We start from the raw sequence: 21,252 nt of genomic DNA, 5'->3' as shown, positions 1-21,252 counted from the left end.
TATTTTGATTAGGGTTGCTTGAATCTCTAGATTGCTTTGGGAAGTATGACCATCTTAGGAATATAAGGCCTGCTAATACATGGACAAGGGACATCCTTCTATGCCTTTAAGTCTCCCTTTATGTATGTTAGCACTGTTTTGTTCACAAGTCTTTTACATTCTTGATTAAATTTATTCCTCACAATTCTAGTCTCTTGGATCAGTGAGGATGGGCAGATCAAAGATGGAAATATACATATGCACAGAGAGATGTTTAAGGAATTGCCTCATACCTTTATGGAGTTGGCATGTCCAAAACATGCAGGGAAGGCTGGAAATGCAAGCAGTGGTTGATATGAAGTCTTGAGGAAAAAGCTTTTCTTCCCTGGATGAACTACTTCAGTTCTTGACCCTTCAAATTGATTAGATAAGGTTTAACCTCATTGTGAAGGGTAATCTCTTTTGTTAAAGCCAACTAGTTGGGCCTAGACTCTGATGGCTGTAGTGACAGGAGAGCCCAGAAGTCAGTAACATCTTCTATGAGTATCAGTCCCAACACGAAATGTGTGTGCTAATCTCCAGTTCTAAGTTACTATGTACAGAGAATTTTTCTGGACTTACAGTTAAGTAGAACAATGTTCAGCACAGAGGAATTTAGATGAGTACTTGGTTCACAATAAGTACATTTAAGAGTTAAGTTCTACTTCAAAGTAAGCTAGGCCAGGAACTCTCTTCATATGACCCAGGCAAGAAGAAAAGTCAGTAAGAAAAAAAATATAGTGTTGCAAGCATGGAAAAAAGGAAGTTCTTCAGAAATTTACAAAGGTAGTACAATAGTTAGTGTTCATTGCCAACTCGACAAATTCTAGAATCTCCAGTAGATGGGCCTCTAGGCCTATCTGACGGACATTACCATGATTATATTAATCAAGGTGGGAAGTCTCACTCACTGTGGGTGACACCAGTCCCTATGCCCGGAAGAGAACCTGGACTAGAAGAATGGAAGCAGTGAGCTGCGGACTCATCTCTCTCTTCCTCTGACTGCAGACATAATGTGATAAACTGCTTCGAGCTCTTGGTGTTTTGACTTTCCCACCCTGATATGGTCACCTTGGACCATGAGCTAAAATAAACCCTTTCTTTCTTAAGTTGCTTTTTCCCGCCAAGGTAATTTATCACAGCAACAAGAAAAGAAACAAAGGACGGCAATGATAAGATACCTTACCACTATGGAGACAAAGATGGGCAATGCATGGGAAGGAAGCCAAGTTGAAGACAGCTTCAGTTGCACAACTCACCAGAGCAGAGAGAGGAAGCAGAAGACTCTTCCAAATGTGGTACTGCGGACTGAACCTTCCAGAGTAGCTCAATGAGAAGATCCCACTGAAACTGGAAGAAACAGCCAAGCTGATAGATGTGCAAAGCACATCATAGAAAGATGATATGGCAAAGTAACAGGATTCCTCTAAGAAGTCAAACTCTTCACCTACAGGATTCAAAGACTGGAATAGGTAAAATATTGCATAAAGACCACAAGGTATATTAATGAAAACGATCAGTGATCTCACTGAAAACACAAATAAGCAGATGAAATCAATCAAGGACCTGGAGAAGAAAATCAGCAACACAGAAGAAAATTCCAGCAAAGCAGACAAGAACAGCAGCAATGTGAGTAGGAAAGCAAACAACATAAGGGAAAAATTCAAGACAGTAGTTGAGATTTCTTAAAATTCAAAAGGTGCATGTGAAAAACTCAACCAAATAAAAAACACGTTAGAATGCATCATCAGGGCTGGAGAGATGGCTCAGAGGTTAAGAACACTGGCTGCTCTTCCAGAGGTCCTGAGTTCAATTCCCAGCAACCACATGGTGGCTTACTACCATCTGTAATGAGATCTGGCACCCTCCTCTGTATACATAATAAATAAATAAATAAATCTTTAAAAAAAAAAAAAAAGAATGCATCATCAACCACTCAACAAAACAGAAGAAATAATACCAGAGATGGAGGATAAATTTGAGAAAACACTACTCTCAAACATCAATATGGAGAAAAAATAAACAAGCAGGACCATAATATCTGAAAATTTTGAAATATGATCAAGACACCAAGCCTAAGACTCCATGGGATAGAAGGAGCAGAAATAAACACCAAAGGCAGAGAAAAGTCTATTCCATGGAATTATACTACAAAATTTCCAAATTGAGAAGAATAGACATTTAAAGACAAGAGACATTCATAATCTCATACAGATACAACCACAGAAAACCCTCTCCAAGATATAGAATAGGAAAGATGTCAAAAATACAAAGCAAAGAGATGATATTCAAAGCTATAAGGGGAAAACATCAACTCACCTACAACGGCAGACACATCAGGTCTCACATGAGCATACCTAAAATCTAGGAAAACATAATACGATATTTCAATTCCTGAAAGTAGCTATCAATCCAGGGTGCTATAACCAGCAAAACTTCTAAAACTGATGGTGAAATAAGGTCATTTCAAGAGAAGCACAAGCTAAGGCAGTTCATGACAACCAAGCCAGTGCTGCAGAAGACACTACACACAGAGAAGGAAGACAATCTCAGTCACAAGAGCATAAGGAAGAATGAATTTTGTGAGAGGAATAGGTAAAGGAGGAGCTAGGAAGGAATCCATTACATCAAACATAGTAAGCTAGCAAACCCCAGAGACTAGCAGTGAGACAGAAAAAAAGAAAAAGAATCTGTAAATGAATTTCTAAACAGTATTATTAAATAAGAAACACAGAACCAAATACAGGTGTGCAAGCCATAGAGATCAGAGCAATAGCCACCAACAATATGCTGAGCATTTAACTGCTCTTGTACCAGCTCTTCTAAAGCCTGGAGTTTCTCTGTTGTTAAAGGCCATTGCTGGACCCATATAGGCTTATCTGTTAACCTTTTGAAGGTAGAGCTGTTGGTGTCTTTGGAAGATCAGCAGTTCTTGTGCCATGTTCTTGTACAATCTGGATGGCTGGTGACTATGGTATTTTATTTGTACTGTGATTTTAATTGTATGTTAATAAATAAAGTTGCCCGGGAGTCAGAGCTATTAGCAAGCCATAGGAAAGCAGGGCAGTGGTGGCATACACTTATAATCCCAGCACTTGGCAGGCAGAGCTAGGTAAGTCTCTGTGTGTTCAGGGATACAGCCAGCATTGGAGACACACACCTTTAAGACCTGGAGGGCTGTACTTACAGGTAGTGACGAGGCAGTTACATGTTTGGGTTTACAACCAATGAGAAGGCAGAACAGAAAGACTATATAAAGACAAACACACAGGAAGTAGCTCTCTTTCGGAGAGGTAGGACCACAGCAGGAGGAAGGGTAAGGTTTTAGCTCTGAGCTCTGACATCTTGGCTTTCTCTTTTACATTGGTTCTGTGTTTCTTATTTAATAAGACAGTTGGTTATGTCTACATTTGGTGCCCAACGTGACAAGAATCCATTAAAACCTGCTTGGCTTGGCGGCAGGTCCTGTTTCCTTCAAGGGCGGTCAGCTCCCTAGCCCGGGCCCAGATCGACTTGGCCTCAGGCCGGACTAACCGTGAGGTACTTGCTTAAAGCTGGTGCTACAAACAACTCAGGCCTGCCCTGCTGAACAGGGCCGCCGCCTGTAAAGCCAACGCACATGGTTGGAGCTTAAGGAAGCCAGAGCCAAGCCTTGACTCGGCTCAAGAGGGAACATGTGGCTGGATTTAAGCTTTAGCCGGTTACGCTTTCTTGCGTTGTCTCTCTCTCTCTCTCTCTCTCTCTCTCTCTCTCTCTCTCTCTCTCTCTCTCTCTCTCTCTCTCTCTTGGATTCACACCTCGGACACTAGGTGGCTGTTTTGAAATTCCCTCGGATTTCTACTGTTCTACGCAGACATGGTAAGTCACAACATATCAGATATTTTAAAGGAAACTATTTAAAAGAGAAATTTTTTTCACATTTAAAAAAAATGGGTTTTATGTGTACATTGGAAGAAAATTGGGCTTTGTTTGAAATTTTAGGCAGTCTGACAATGGAACAACTATATGAGAAGATTAATATTGATCGAATTATGCAGTTACTATGCTTATCCTCATTTTACTATTTAAAAAGATAGTCAATTTAAGTGCCAGGATGACAGCTTTAGAAAAACTTGTTAAACCTGTAAAAATTCAGACAGAAGAAATTAACAGTGAAGTTGTTTCAAGTTTGGATCATAAGGTTACAGAAAGAAAGCCTGTTTTCACACAGTCACCCTTAATTTATCCTGTAACCATACAGCAGATGCCTAATCAAATGACTACACAAACTATTTGGGCTCCAATTGGAATGTTGGATTTACAAAGGTTTAAGGAGGCAATAGTATCTTATGGCATGCATTCCCCATATGTAAAGCAAATGTTAAACTCTTGGTCAACATATAATAGGATTGTACCACAGGACTGGTGGGAGCTGGCACAAGCTGTTCTGGAACCCAGCCAAAGACTTCAGTGGCTAACTTGGTTCAAGGATGAGGCTAAAAACATAGAAAAACAATGTATGGATAAAGGAATACAAGTCTGCCAGCATCAGCTTATTGGAGAAGGCCAATATGCTTCAGTTAAAACACAATGTTTATATGATGTCCAAACCCTAATTTTATGTCGAACGGCAGCCTTGAATGCATGGGACAGAGTTGAGGAACCAGGAAAAAAACTGAGTCATCTACAAAGGTAATGCAAGGCCCAAAAGAATCTTTCACAGATTTTTTACAAAGACTGGCTTCAGCAGTAAAGAGAATGGTCCCGGATTCAGAAGCTAGTAAGATAATAATTGAATCTTTGGCCTTTGAGAATGCGAATGCAGCATGCAAAAGAATAATCAGGCCGTTAAAGGCAAGATCTGCACCTTTGGAAGATTGGGTTAGAGACACGGTTAATGTCAAGGCAGATGAGCATGATGATATGTGGGTAGGAGAAGCAATTTCAAAAGGTTTGAGGAATGTTAGATGTTTTGGATGTGGAAAGCAAGGACATTTGAAAAGGGACTGTAAACAGGTCATTCCTAGAAACAATGTTTCTTCAAGGAACAATGGCAACAGAATGCCCCTTCCTTCTGGAGTATGCAGAAGGTGTGGTAAGGGAAAACACTGGACCAATGAATGTAGATCAACAAGGGACAGACAGGGTAATCCTTTGCCTCAGTTTTTGGGAAACTTCCAGAGGGCCCTCATGTAGGCCCCCATAGCAAATCCAGTTCAAACCTTTCCTGCAGCTGTAGAGGAAACCCCTACTCAGAGTGATTAAATAACCAAATGCCTATTGGAATAAATCATGCTAGTCAGGATGATGAAACAGAGAGAATAGAAAATTCAGGAGAAAACATAAAGAAAATTTTTTGGCAAACTTCTATTAATGAACAAAGACCAAAATTAACAATAAAAATAAATGGTGTTTTGTTGTCTGGTCTGGTAGACACAGGTGGGGACGTTACCATAATTGCACCAGAATTTTGGCATCCAATTTGGCCTCTTCAGGAGGTAAATGTTCAACTGTTAGGAATTGGGACATTATCTCAGGTGAAACAGAGTGCAAGATGGCTCGAATGTATAGGTCCAGAAGGACAGAGAGGAAAATTAAAACCATATGTGGATAACATAGCTATGAACCTGTGGGGTCGAGACTTGTTGCAACAATGGAATACTCAGATTACCATCCCTCCAATCTCAGAAACAAATCATAAACTAGCACATGTTTCTGAGAGAAATATTAGAAGGTATTATTCTAATGAGTGGTCACCAGTCATCCATATAATACAAGAACAGGGCAAAACAACTGATGATCTTCCAAAGACACCAACAGCTCTACCTTTAAAATGGTTAACAGACAAGCCTGTATGGGTCCAGCAATGGCCTTTAACAACAAAGAAACTCCAGGCTTTAGAAAAGCTGGTAGAAGAACAGTTGAATGTTCAGCATATTGAAGAATCAACCAGCCCTTGGAATTCTCCTGTATTTGTTATTAAAAAGAAATCTGGTAAATGGAGAATGGTAACAGACCTTAGAGCAATTAACAAAGTAATTCAGCCAATGGGCTCTCTACAATCTAGAATTCCTTTGCCTACTCTGTTACCAAAAAGGATGGCCTCTCATAGTTATTGATTTAAAAGACTGTTTCTTTTCAAAACCCTCACAAGAAAAAGACAGAGAAAGGTTTGCTTTTACAGTGACTACTTATAATAATTCTCAACCAGTTAAAAGATTTCAATGGAGGGTCCTCCCACAGGGAATGTTGAATAGCCCAACTCTATGCCAATATTTTGTACAACAGCCATTGGAAGTGATACGTAAAAAACTTTCTAAATCTATAATTTATCATTATATGGATGATATTTTACTAGCTGACTCAAATGCAGATACTTTAGAGAGAATGTTTGAAGAAGTAAAGAAAATTTTACCTTGCTGGGGATTACAAATTGCTCCTGAAAAGATACAAAGAGGAGATTCTATTAATTATTTAGGATATAAAATAGAGCTACAAAAAATTAGACCCCCAAAAGGTGCAAATTAGGAAAGATAGACTACAGACTCTTAATGACTTTCAAAGATTATTTGGAGATATTTCTCATCTACAAACTATTGTTGGGGTAAAAAATGATGAACTGACTAATTTGTTCAAAACCTTAGAAGGTGACAAGGACTTAAATAGTCCAAGAGAATTATCACCTGAAGCTGAGAAAGAATTGGTGTTAGTAGAAAAGAAAGTACATGAAGGGCACGTGGATCATATTGATCCAAAGCTGGATTGCATTTTGGTTATTTTACCTTCTAGGCATTCTCCTACTGGAATATTAATGCAGAGAGAAGATATTATATTGGAATTGATATTTTTACCAAATAAACCAAATAAAAAATTAAAAACTTATGTGGAAAAAATCTCTGATTTGATTTGGAAAGGAAAATTGAGACTTTGTCAATTAGCAGGAATAGACCCAGGAGAAATTGTCATACCTTTAACTAAGGAGGACATTGAAAAATTATGGACAGAAAGTGAACCTTGGCAAAGAGCTTGCAGTAATTTTTGGGGAGAAATTAACAGCAAATATCCCAAAAGCGATAGAATTGATCTTATAAAGAGAGCTGATTGGATCTTGCCTCAAATTGTACGGCAAAAACCCATATCTGGAGTTTGTACAGATGCCAACAAACAAGGAAAGGCAGGTTACAAATCAGAAAATTTAAGTAAACTGGTTCAAAGTCCTTAAAATTCAGTTCAAAAATCAGAATTATATGCTATTCTGTTGGTATTAATGGATTTTTTAGAACCTCTCAACATAGTAACTGACTCTCAGTATGCTGAAAGAGTGGTATTAGATATTGAGACTGCAGAATTTACCCCTGATGCTTCAGAATTAACTTCACTATTTATTCAATTACAAGACACCATCAGGAAAACGAGTCATCCTTTATATATAACTCACATTCGATCCCATACTGGCCTGCCAGGCCCTCTAGCACAAGGCAATGATGAGATTGATAAATTATTGATAGGAAATGTGCTGGAGGCCTCAGAATTTCATAAAAAAACATCATGTCAGTAGTAAAGGTTTTAAAAAAAAATTTTCCATAACCTGGCAACAAGACAAAGAAATAATAAAGAAATGTCCTACTTGTTCCTTCTACAATCAAACGCCATTACCAGCAGGATGTAACCCAAAAGGTACTCAGAGAAATGAAATCTGGCAGATGGACGTGTTTCACTTTGCAGAATTTGTAAAATTGAAATATGTACACCACACCATCGATACTTCTTCAGGATTTCAATGGGCAACTGCTTTGAGTTCTGAAAAAGCTGATTCTGTAATCACTCATTTGCTAGAAGTTATGGCCATCATGGGTATACCTGCACAAATTAAAACTGACAATGCTCCATCATATGTCTCTGTTAAAATGAAACAGTTTTTTGCTTATTACAATATAAAGCATATTACAGGCATACCACATAATCCTACAGGTCAAGCAGTTATAGAAAGATCAAACAGAACTCTAAAGGATATGCTAAATAAACAGAAAGGGGCAACAAAACCCCCAGAAATAGACTGCATAATGCTCTATTAACTTTGAATTTTCTGAATGCCAATGAGAAAGGAACAACAGCTGCAGAAAGACATTGGATAATAGAAAAAACTAGAGAATTAAATCAGCCTATATACTTTAAGGATGTGCTGACCTCAGAATGGAAACCAGGGTATGTATTACATTGGGGACGTGGTTTTGCTTTTGTTTCTACAGGAGAAAATAAGCTGTGGGTACCATCAAAATTGATAAAGGTTCAATTTGAACAAGAGAGACCTCTTAATTAGAGGAGGTGATAGTTCATCAACCAGCATGAACATCCAATTTAAACTAACTTATACCAGTAACACATGCCTTTTCATTTAATCAGATAATAACGTGCCAAAAAGGAACATCCCAAAATTAGTCTTGGGGAAAGGTTTTTGTTTTTGTCTTTTAGGAGAATGAAGGTTAAGGAATCTGAAGAACACTGGAGAAATGAGACAACTGAAGAAAAGGGACAAATCATCTATCCAGGAAACAGAGTGAAATGGCCTATGGGTATATCATCTAAAAAAATTTTATAAGTCTTCCTAAATGTTTGTTTCTGCTTTTCTCTAAAGATTTAATACTATTGGTCTTCTAATAGTCCCAGTTCAATTAAAATTTAAAGCTGACTTTGGAGTTGGAGAATGGCTCTCTCCTTCTTTAAACTCAAGCATGTTGTTAAAAGGAAAATGCAAACTCCCTGTATCATGCCAGAATAAAAGAGCCATCTTCTGCTATGGGACAGGACAAAAGCCAAATTAATTAAGGGACTATTCTATTACTAATCTCAACTCTTTGATTCTATTCTGATTCTTTAAACTTTTCTTAAAGTATGAATTTTATATCAAAATTTACAAGATTAATATATATAGGTATATAGATATATATACATTTTAAACTTTGTTAAGATATGAATGGTCATATAGAGTACTAACTAACTCTAGAAAGAAAAAAAGGCTTCAATTAGCTGCATATATATGTCTTTGTGTTCGAGTCTCTTATCAGTTTTCTGCAGGAAATCATGACCAGGCCTAATATCAACTGAAGTCTCTAGGAAGAAGATGGGGGCCCCACAACAACAACAATTCCACGTGGACAACAATAATATCACTAAGCTGACAAACATCATCTACAGATCAACTTTGAACTAAAAGGTGCTCATAGCAATTTTGAGATGACTAGCTGAGATGATCCAGTCTCAAAGACTACTTGAATAAGGACTTGAGATAAACCCTGAACTTTGACATTATACACAGACCTGGATAATGAAGGATATAGTTACCTTTCCTAGAATTTGACAATTAACCTAAAATTTTTCTTTCAGGATAAAGATAACTTTGCCCATACCCAGCAGGAAGCAATTTTAAAAATATCATGCCCACATTCCCAAAGAGGTGGTGTGGGGCAGGTGGTTTTTTGGTCTTTTTAATGGGTTTTGGGTCTGGGATAATTTTCATTGTTTTGGGGGGGTTGGTTACAAGTTGTTGTCAAGGGTTAGGGAAAAGGCTAAGCAAAGGAGATTAGATTTAAGGTTCTTGTTTTAAAAAAAAAGAAAGAAAGAAAAGAAAAGGACAATTACTAGTTTTAAATACTTCACATTGGATTGGATTGTTTTGTATTGTATACAAATTATATATATTGAAATTGATATTGTTAGAAAATGCTATATGTATATTTCTAATTGTACTTACACCATTCATTTAACAATGTAATGCAATTTTCTGATCCTTGAATGTTATTATTACCAACTATTAGGATATAAACAAATGAAAGTTAGTAGTTAGACATTACAATAGAACTTGTAGTCATATTAGATATGTTTTAAAAATTGAGCAGATATATTTTAGATAGACAGGTCATCTTCAAACCCTTCGGAGTTCTACAGAATATGGCATTTAAAATGTTTTAATGACTTAGAAATTTTTCTTTTTGAGACATGTTGGCTCCTGGCAGTACCAATCTACTTCAGAGAAAATATAGGCATTGAAGAAACTGCATATGGAGTGAACTTTCATTGTGGCAAAAGTTAGCCACTGGACAACAAAGTATCCTCGAATCAACAGGACAAAATGGACAGACAGAACACGAAACAAAGGACTACTGATTCTTGCCAAAACAAGTGTGGTTATAGCTTTATCAAAAGGCATCTTCTGAGGCCAGGACAATATGGCACCATCCCTGAAGTGGCCTTCACAATCTGGAAAAGGTACAGTGCCCTTTTCTTCAAAGGCAGCTGAACAGGCAGTGGGCCAATGGCTTCTGATGTACAATGGAACAGCAGCTGAAACAGCTATTCTTGAAGAGTAACTAAGCTCATGCCTCTCAATAGTAGACTGGCATTTAATAGAGGGATGTGGAGAAGAAGGGGATGCTGAGATGAAGCCATATATACACAACCAAGAAAATGGACAGCTGAATTAAAAAACCATCAACAATTTCCAGAATTTAAAATCTTGAATCATGACATGACACTAGTGGAATTCAGGTGTTTCTGGTACATGGACTGCTCTCACCCAATGTGAGGTTGAACTGTTGACCTTGTGTACATCCTACTTCACAAATGAGTCTGTCAGATACGCTAAGCCTATAGGCTGAAGATGATGCCCTAGCACTGCAGAGAGACCTCAGGTGACTGTCCAGGCAGCTGCCTGTTTCTGTCAACTCACAATTTTTTTGGAAGTTGCTTGCATGTACTTCCTGTTTTTATTTTTGTTAGCTAATATTATTTCCTTCTTGGGTCTCTGAGGGAGTTGAAGATTAGTTAGTTATGGTTGAAGATTAGTTAGTTATAGTTGAAGGTTAGTTAGTTATAGTTGAAGATTAATTAGGATAGAAAGTGAATTAGATACATTTTGGACTAACCAAAATAGGATAGATAACGAAATTATTTTCTCTGAATTTCTCAAATACAAATGGACTAGACATTGTTTAGGTATTTATTACTTGTATATATTGTATATAGTTATTGTACTTTTGTACAATAGTTTTCCTTTTGCTAGTTATAACCTTTTGCTTTTTTTCTTTTTATTAAAATAGAAAAGGGGAAATATGGTGGTATTTTATTTGTACTGAAATGTGATTTTAATTGTATGTTAATAAATAAAGTTGCCCGGGAGTCAGAGCTATTAGCAAGCCATAGGAAAGCAGGGCAGTGGTGGCATACACTTATAATCCCAGCACTTGGCAGGCAGAGCTAGGTAAGTCTCTGTGTGTTCAGGGATACAGCCAGCATTGGAGACACATACCTTTAAGACCTGGAGGGCTGTACTTACAAGCAGTGATGAGGCAGTCACGTGTTTGGGTTTACAACCAATGAGAAGGCAGAACAGAAAGACTATATAAAGACAAACACACAGGAAGTAGCTCTCTTTCAGAGAGGTAAGACCACAGCAGGAGGAAGGGTAAGGTTTTAGCTCTGAGCTCTGACCTCTTGGTTTTCTCTTTTACATTGGTTCTGTGTTTCTTAATTAGACGGTTGGTTACATCTGCAGGTGACCACTCATTAAAATAATACCTTCTAGTATTTCTCTCAAAAGCATGTGTTATTTTGTAATTTGTTTCTGAGGTTGGAGGAATGAATGTTAATCTGAGTATTCCATTGTTGTAACAGGTCATGGCCCTAAAAGTTCATAGCTAAATTAGCCACATATGGCTTTAATTTTCCTCTCTGTCCTTCTGGACCTATACATTCGAGCCATCTTGTACTCTGTTTCACTTGAGATAATATTCCAATTCCTAACAGCTGAACATTTACCTCATGAAGAGGCCAATTTGAATGCCAAAATTCTCGTGCAATTATTGTCACATCTGCACCTGTGTCTACTAAACCATCCAAGAAAACATTATTTATTCGTGTTTTTTAGTCTTTGTTCGTTTATAGAAGTTTGCCCAAAAAATTGCTTTGTGGTTTCTCCTGAATTTTCTATTCTCTCTGCCTCAGCTGTTCTATCACCCCAAGCAGCCTGGTTTATTCCAATAGGCATTTGTTTATTTAATTGTTCTGAGTAGGGGTTTCTTCTATGATGGCAGGAAAGGTCTGAATTTGCTGTGAGGGCCTTCATGAGGCCCCTCTAGGAGTTTCCTGAGGACAGAGACAAAGGATTACCTTGTCTGTTTCTTGTTGATCTATATTCCTTGGTCCAGTGTTTAGCCTTACCACACCTTCTGCAAAATTCAGAAGGGAGGGGAATTCTGTTGCCTGTTCCTGGAATAAACATTCTTTCTAGGAACACCCTGTTTACACTCCCTTTTCAAATGACCTGTTTTTCCACACCCAAAATATCTGACACTCCTCTAACCTTTTGAAATTGCTTCTCCTATCCACATATCATCATGATCATAAGACTCAACATTAATTGTGTTCCTGATCCAATCCTCCAAGGGTGCAGATCTTGCCTTTAATGGCCTGATTATTCTTTTGCATGATGCATTTGAATTCTCAAAAGCCAAAGATTCAATTATTATCTGTAGCTGAAGTTTTCTCCAGTCCTGCCCAGCCCCACAGACCCCACAACTGCTTATAAAATAATCACTCAGAAGCTTATATTAATTAAACTCTTTGGCCTAGTGGCTCAGGCTTCTTGCTATCCATTTCTTATATCTTAAATTAACCCATTCTATCAATCTATAAGTTGCCATGTGTTTTGTGGCTTACTGGTACTTTACATCTTACTTCTCATGGTGGCAGTGGCTGGCAGCATCTCCTGACTCAGCCTTCCACTTTCCCAGCATTCTCCTCTCTCTTTGTCCCACCTATACTTCCTGCCTGTTTACTGGCCAATCAGCACTTTATTTATTAACCAATTAGAGCACTGTATACAGATATCCACAGCAATTATCTCTCTAGCTTCTGAATCTGGAATCATTCTGTTTACTGCTGAAGACAGCCTTTATAAGAAAACAGTGAAGGATTCTGGTGGACCCGGTATAACTTTCATGAATGATTCAATTTTCTTTCCTGCTTCCTCCATGGCTGTCATGCAGCATAGAATTAAGGTTTGGTTATCATATAAACATTGTCTTTGTATTTCAGCGTGTTGGCCTTCTCCAAGAAGCTGATCCTGGGAAATTTCCACACCTCTAGCTCTACATTGATTTTCTATTGTCTTAGCCTCATCTCTATACCAAGTGTGCCACTGTAATTGTGCTCCAGGTTCCAGAACAGTGGTTACTAATTCTTTCCAGTCCTGAGGAATAATCCTATTACAAGTTGACCACGAGTTTAACATCTGCTTTACAAATGGAGAATGCATGCCATAGCATACTATAGCTTCCTTAAATCTCAAATCTAACATTTCAACTGGAGTCCAATTAGCTTGTACACACCCTTGAGCAGGTAGTTCCTATGTGGCTACTGGATAAATTAAGTTTGATTGTTTGAAAACAGGCTGTCTCTCTGTAATTGTATAATTCAATCCTGAAATAATTTCCCCTTTAAATTCTTCTGTCTGGGTCTGAATGTCTCTATAATTCATTTTAACAGGTTTTTCTAAAGCTTTTATCTTAGCACTTAAATTGATAAACTTTTTTAATAGTAAAATAAGAATAATTAAACTAATATGTATAATTGATGCTACATATATCCTATCAACATTAATTAGCCTCTTATTGTTCCATTTTCAGACTGCCTAATGTTTTATCAAACAAAGACCAAGTTCCTTCTATTGTAAAGATATTTCCCATTTTTTAATGTGGTAAAATATTTTTGTCTTTTAACTAGTCTTTCTCTTTAAGATATCTGATATCTTAATTGACTTACCAAGTCTGCGTAGAACAGCAGAAGTCTGAGGGAATTTCAAAGCAGCTACCTAGCGTGGTTGCAGTCTGAGATGGGAATTCAGAAAGAGAGAGAGAGAGAGAGAGAGAGAGAGAGAGAGAGAGAGAGAGAGAGAGAGATTACTACCTACCAGGAGAAGAAAAAAAGCTAAAAGCTAAAGTCTAGCCATGTGCTCTGGCCTGAGCCATTTTGGGCCTGAGCCAGGGGTCTGTAAACCCACAAGCAGTCTTGCCACTTATAGCTCCAGCCCCTTTAAGCTCTGGCCATGTGAGTTGGAGATCTGGCCACAAGTAGCTCCAGGTACGTGTAGCTGGACTGCTTGTAGCTATGGTGGTCAAGTACTGTTCTGGCTGCATGTAGTCTGGATCCCTTGTAGCTCCATCTGGGCCTGGGGGCCTGTGAGCTCTGGCCTATAAGGCCACCAATGGTTTTTTTTTTTTTTTTTTTTTTTTGGTTTTTTCGAGACAGGGTTTCTCTGTGTAGCTTTGCGCCTTTCCTGGAGCTCACTTGGTAGCCCAGGCTGGCCTCGAACTCACAAAGATTCACCTGGTTCTGCCTCCCGAGTGCTGGGATTAAAGGCGCGCGCCACCACCACCCGGCTACCAATGGTTTTTAATGAATTCTTGCCATGTGGGCACCAATTGTAGATGAATTTCTAAACAGTCTTATTAAATAAGAAATGCAGAGCCAAAATACAGGGGTGCAAGCCATAGAGATCAGAGCAATAGCTACCAACTAACCTTAGCTCACCACATTGCTGTAGCTTCCCAAAAGATTCTCTTCCTGTCTAACCTGTGCCTTTATTGCCCTGTTGTTCTGCCTTCTCATTGGCTCTAAGCACAGCCACATCACTTCCTTGTCACTGCCTGTCAGTACAGACCTCCAGGTCTCTATGGTTGGTACTAGGATTAAAGGCGTGTGTCACCACACTTGGCTGTGTCCTTGAACGCACAGAGACTCTGCCTGCCATGTGATCGGATTAAGGGCATGTGCTACCACCATATGACTTCTATTTATGGCTGGCTATGACCTCTGATCTCCAAGGAAAACTTTATTTATTAACAAATAAACAAATAAAATATCACCACAAGAATCCAATCAACCAGAACAACCACTGACAAAGTTTTTAAAAGTAGTAAAGATCTCTCAATAATAACCAAAAGTGTAAATGGCCTCAACTTCACCAATGAAGACATAATTACTAAACTGGATTTAAAAGCTAGATACAACCACCTATGTTCTGAAACACACCTCACTGGTAAACTCGACTCACTGTACATATTACCTATATCTACAAAATAGCTGCACAGCAACATGTGTATTAACATTTGATTAAATAAGTGAATAATCTAGTCTAACCAAGTTAACACATAGGATTGGTCATTGTCACAGCTGAGTTGTGTGAATCCTGAGTTTGAGGATCACTGAACATGTAATTACTATTACTTAATATAGAACTGAAAGTTTTTGGGGTTTTCTCCCCATGGAATGGTAAAACAAAAATCCATAAGAAAACAAGGTACACCCCAAGGCCCATCTCCCACATGATCTAAATTGTATCAGGTTGGCAATTAACACTAACCATCCACTAACCATCTCAATCCAATTCATGTATATAAGGTTTTAAAATTAACGGCTAAGAAAAGGGCTCATGTTTGAACCTGGAACATAGGAGGAAAGTCTGTGAAATGGCTATTACCTATCATTGTTAGGGAATTACAAATTAAAACAAGTTATCAATACACACCTGTTGGAATGGCCTTCCTCCAAAACCAGACGATACCAATTGCTACTGAGGATGAAAAGCATGCATCAAGAACCTTCATGTATTGCTGATGTGTTATTTGAATCTATGAGAGTCTGTCAAAGGATCTCAAGAATTTATTAAGATATAAAATGGGGATAATACACTCACAATACAGAATGAAATAAACACCGCCGCTTACCCAGCTGTTGTGGTCCTCTGTTCCGCCCAAGGGTGATAGGAACCAACTGCAAGCTGCTCCACACTGCCTGACCCTGTTGTCATGACCCAAGAGAGAGTGAGAGTGACCCCTCCTCAGTTTTTTTTAAGATTTTTATTTATTATTTATACAATGTTCTGCCTGCGTGTATGCCTGCAGGCCAGAAGAGGACACCAGATCTCATTACAGATGGTTGTGAGCCACCATGTGGTTGCTGAGAATTCAACTTAGGACTTCTGGAAGGGCAGCCAGTGCTCTTAATCTCTGAGCCATCTCTCCAGCCCCCCTCCTCAGTTTTAACCAGTCACGTACCTAGAAAGGGCCATGCCCATTGGGCCAGATAGCCCAAAGGTCATTGAGTGAACAGAATGAATTCCCACAACACTGATGGTTTATAAAAATAGCTAAGGGCACTTTAGAAGACTGCTTGGCAGTTTCTCACATTAATCTTGCCATATATTACAGCAGTTAGCAGGTATTCACCCAATGGGCCTGGAAATGTGCACCCAATATAAAAACCTACACATAAACATCTATGGCAGTTGTATTCATGATCAACCAAAATGTCTTTCAAGAGGTGAATGGGTATACCAGCTGTGATATATCTAAACAGTACAACAGTATTGAGAGATAAAATAAGACATTACAACCACAAAAAGGCACAGATTAATGTGAAACAAGTATTGCCTACATGAAAGAAGCCAGCCAAGAAAAGCTACGTATGACAGTTCCAACCACAGGAAAAGCCAAAATCCTAGCAAGGATATAAGAAGGGCCTAGAGGACGTCAGGAATTCAGGGTCAAAGGGAGTTGAATAAGTGAAGCTCAGAAATTTGGGAAGGAGATGCGATAGAAAAACTATTTTGTAAGATATTGTAATGACAGACATACAACATTACACATTTGTTAAATCTATGCAACCTCACAGCACAAAGAGTGAAAATGTAAGCAAATTGTATAAAACATAATTGAGGTCAGCAGATCCTGGAGACACTGTCACAAAGATAAAACATTTCAGTAGGAGAGATAAGTGAACCTGGAATTACCATGATTCCTAAAGTTACCCAATGAAAAATATCACTCAAGAAGTTTATGAAAATACGCATCTCTTCGCTCCTCTAAACACACTGATTTCCTAAAACGGGCAAGTATGGAGAAACAGCGACATAAAACCGTGAGTTCTGCAGTCTCCGATGATGGAGACATCATCACAGTGGATTTTCTGAAGTTTTGCAGAAAATGCGCACACAGGAGAGAGTGCTTCCAGGAGAGACTGGCTGGCCTAGTTCCCAGTGGGCCTCACAGGTGGTGTTAGGATGATTAATTTATCATGGTCCTAAGCATGCCTCTCAGCCTTACAGGCCTATAAATCTGACTGAATCCATTTACAGTCAGCCTCACACAAACCGAGATGCTTGATAAAACCAGTCAGCAAATTTACCAATTAAAAATTTAAATTATGATGATTACAATTGACACTATGCAAATTGGCTCGACTAGTTCGCTTTCTTCCTTGAGGCATCTGTATAGAAGGAATAAATTGCTATTCAAAGTTTACTTGGCAAACAATAAATTAAAGAAGATAGCAAGCAAGAAATTAAAGAAGAGTTAACTGGATGACATTTACAAGTTCACTTTGTGTAATATTCCTCGGGGCATTCTTACCCGCCACGGTCACTGCCCAGCCAAAAAACAACAGCATTCAAACTAAGGTGAAACAGCTATCATTCACAACTTACACTCAGATTCTCACTAGAGGTTCTGGTCTACTCTGCTTCAATGAGTCAAGACAAATATATGAAGCACATAAAAAGGAAGAGACGAAGCTTTACTTGTAAACAATGTAATTATAAATCAGAACATTCTAAAACTACATTCCTAACCTTCATCGTGCAGTAAGACGTAACTCAGTGTATCAAACGCTGAAATACAGGAGCTAGAACTGTGACACTCTTCTTCAGAAGGAGGTATAAGTGAAAGAGCTCATGATTTGGGGTTAAAGAAAGTTGCTCAACAAAATACCCAAAATACACACAATCTAAGGAAAAATAAACTGAGCCTCACCACAATTTTAAAAACTTTGTTCTACAAGTGATATGAAGGGGAGAGATAATGGGAAGGAAGGGCGTTTACATGGGGAGAGGAATGGGAGGATGAGGCAAGGAAGGGGGGTTTGGGGGGTTAATCAACCCTAGAGGTGTTTGAGACTCATACACATATAGATGAGTTTAATCGGAATTACACTAACAAGAATTATGCTCATCCCAGAAGATATAAATTGACAATAAAACACCCAGCATGGGATACCTCCCCACCTAGCAGTTGGCCAGAGTTGTGCCAGAGACTCCCCAAAACAATACAGGCTAGTGCCATTGCTCTTGCTTTCCCACCAGACTTTGATGGCCAGACCCTCTTGCTGAAGCCACAACACACTTTGGTCCTGGGACATGAAATCAAGTTGGTAGTAACCAGGGAGCTTCCTTCCTGCTGGCTAGCTTTCATACTACTGTAGTTAAGCCATCCAAGATGACCACCAAGCCATCTCCCTATCCTGAAAAGACTTCTTAAATAAGACCAAAACATTTTAATCATAAAAGGAATACTGCTTGCTACATTAACTACTGTAGGATGCTGGAGGGGAAAGTTTCCAACAGTTTAACCAGCTCGGAAGCCTGTGGACTACAGTAACAACCAGTGTGTCTTTGGCAAGATGTGCCCACTGGTCAGTCAGGACTTGATACAAATGTTCTGGGAGTAAAACCAACCACATTCTGATTCCAGCACCTACGTAAAAGGCCAGGAATGGCTACACATGCCTGTCACACCAGTGCTGTAAGGGGTTGGGGGTGGTGACAGACTGTCACTGGAGCTTGCTGCTTCCTGCCTAGCTTCAGATACAATGAGTGACTCATTCTCAAGCTGGAGGGATACGGCAGCCAGGCATCCTCCTTCGGCCTCCATGAATGCTCCCATCATGTATACCTCCCAGCATGAACCTAGAAACGCTCGTGTGTACACACACACACACACACACACACACACACACACCTTATCTTTATCTGAATGCTGTGATGATATTTGCAAGAGCTCATATTCACCAAGCCATCTCCCTATCCTGGAAAGACTTCTTAAATAAGACCAAAACTTTTTAATCATAATAGGAATACTGCTACATTAACTACCTTAAAATGAAGTGTACAAGTTCATAAACACTTGTGCATGGAAACACAAGCCAGTAGACTAGATCATATCTGTGCAACCAAAGTTGCTGACAAATCTACTGAAGCATTCCAGTTCCACTAGTCACCGGGAAAATATAGACAGTATTTTTATGTGTATGTGAGATTTCTAGAAAAATGAGAACTGGAGGAGAAACGAGAGATTAAGGAAAAGTGAGAGAAAGTCCCACAAGTGGGAGGGATTTCTAAGACAGAGCCCTTGAACTCCCGTCTTGTGATCCACAGCACAAACAGTGGCAACTTACAAGAGGTGTGCAGAGGCAACAGTGAGAACCAGGGACTTCCTGAGGAACAGAATCCCTGCCACACATAGCAACATAAAGTGCTTATCGTTACTGTTTCTCTAGAACAGTGGTTTTCAATCTTCCCAACGCCGCAAACTTTAATACAGTTCCTCACATTGTGGTAACCCCCAGTCATAAAATTATTTCATTGCTACCTCATAACTGTAATTTTGTTACTGTTATGAATTGTAATGTAAACATCTGATGTGCAGGATAATTGACATATGAACCTCACAGGGGTCATGACCCACAGGTTGAGAACCACTGCTCTAGAAACTGTTATTTGGGGTTCTTCAGATTGGCATGTGGCTTCATAACATGAGTCAGAAAGAGCAATTACAGTGAAAAGAAAATTCTAAGAAATTAGTTGTCTTTAAAAATATAAAATCTGGAGCTGGGCACACACCTTTAATCCCAGCACACAGGAGGCAGAGGCAGGTGGATCTCTGAGTTTGAGGCCCGCCTGCTCTACAGAGTGAGTTCCAGGACAGCCAGAGCTACACAAAGAAACCCTATCAGAAAGAGAGAGGAAGGGAGGGAGGGAGGGGGGAGGGAGGGAGGGAGGGAGAGTGTGGTGATATTTTACTTGTGCTTTAATAAAGCTTGCCTGGAGATGAGGAAATAGCAAGCCATTTTAAGTAAACAAAAGAAGTCAACCAGCACAGGCCCTTAGTCAGATCACTTAGCAGGCAGGGTCTCTGTGTTCAAGGCCACACTAGGGAACAGAGCCAAGCGTGGTGACACACACCTTTAATCCCAGTACCAACCATAGAGACCTGGAGGTCTGTACAGACAGACAGAAAGTGACAGAGCTATGTAGGAAGAGGAAGTGAGGTAGCTGGGCTAAGATCACCAATGAGAGGGCAGAACAGCAAGGCAATAAAGGTGTGGGTAGACAGGAAGTAATGCCCATTTGGAAACTGGTGAGGTAAGGTTGGCCAGTGGCTTTCCCTATTTCCCTGATCTAAGGCTTTCACCCCTATATTTGGCTCTGTGTTTTTTATTTAATAAGACCATTTAGAAATTCATCTACAGGAGAGGGAGGGAGGGAGGGAGGAAAGAAGGAAGGAAGGAGGGAGAAAGACAGAAAGAGAGAAAAAAGACAAAAAGAAGGAAAGGAAGGAAGGCAGGAAGGAAGAAAGGAAGGAAGGAAAAAAGGAAGAAAGGAAAAAAGAAAGATCTGTTCATGAACATATGTAAATATAAATAGGTTAGGTCACAGACCAGAAAGACAGTATATGCAGGATTAACCTGAGCTATAGAATGAACTTCTACAAGTTAATAGGAAGAAAGTTCTGATTTATATGGGCAGTGATCTGAACAGATAACTGGGAGGAAGGCAATCAGGGGGTCAACACACACTAAGTGTCCCACAACATTCACCATCGGGGCAAGGAAAGCCCCAAACCCCAACAAGCATCCACTGGAAATGGATTACATTAAGATGTTGACAACACTGATCCTTGCTAAGGGCACAAATCAACTAGAACACCCAGACACTGTTGTGGAGCATTCAATTGCAAACACTTTGGAAAAACACACAGCAAGTTGTTTTAATAAAACCAAACATGACCCACCAAACCTCCCCCTAATTATTTACTAAAAAGAAAATAATATTTAACAAGAGTTATGCAAAAATGTTCATAATTATTTAAAGCATCCTGTTAGAAACAGCCCCAATGTACATCAGTAGGATGGTTGTACCACCATACAGAACACTATGAAACTAAAAAGGAATGAACTACTGAAAGACACAAAGTACAAGTATCCAAAAAAACACATTGTTTCTAAGAAATCTACATGAAAGGGAACCTAGCACATTTTTTTCATATTATGTCCAGTGGAGGGTGGCATTAACCAGATATTAATTCCCTGGGGTCCTTGTAATATTCATTTTCTGGTTAGGAATACATAGCCATCAGCATTTGTCTA

The sequence above is a fragment of the Peromyscus maniculatus genome, chromosome 2 (genome assembly GCF_049852395.1).
Source record: "Peromyscus maniculatus bairdii isolate BWxNUB_F1_BW_parent chromosome 2, HU_Pman_BW_mat_3.1, whole genome shotgun sequence".
Lineage (NCBI taxonomy): Eukaryota > Metazoa > Chordata > Mammalia > Rodentia > Cricetidae > Peromyscus > Peromyscus maniculatus.
The sequence above is the reverse complement of the archived record's forward strand: the minus strand, read 5'-3'. Positions refer to the sequence as shown.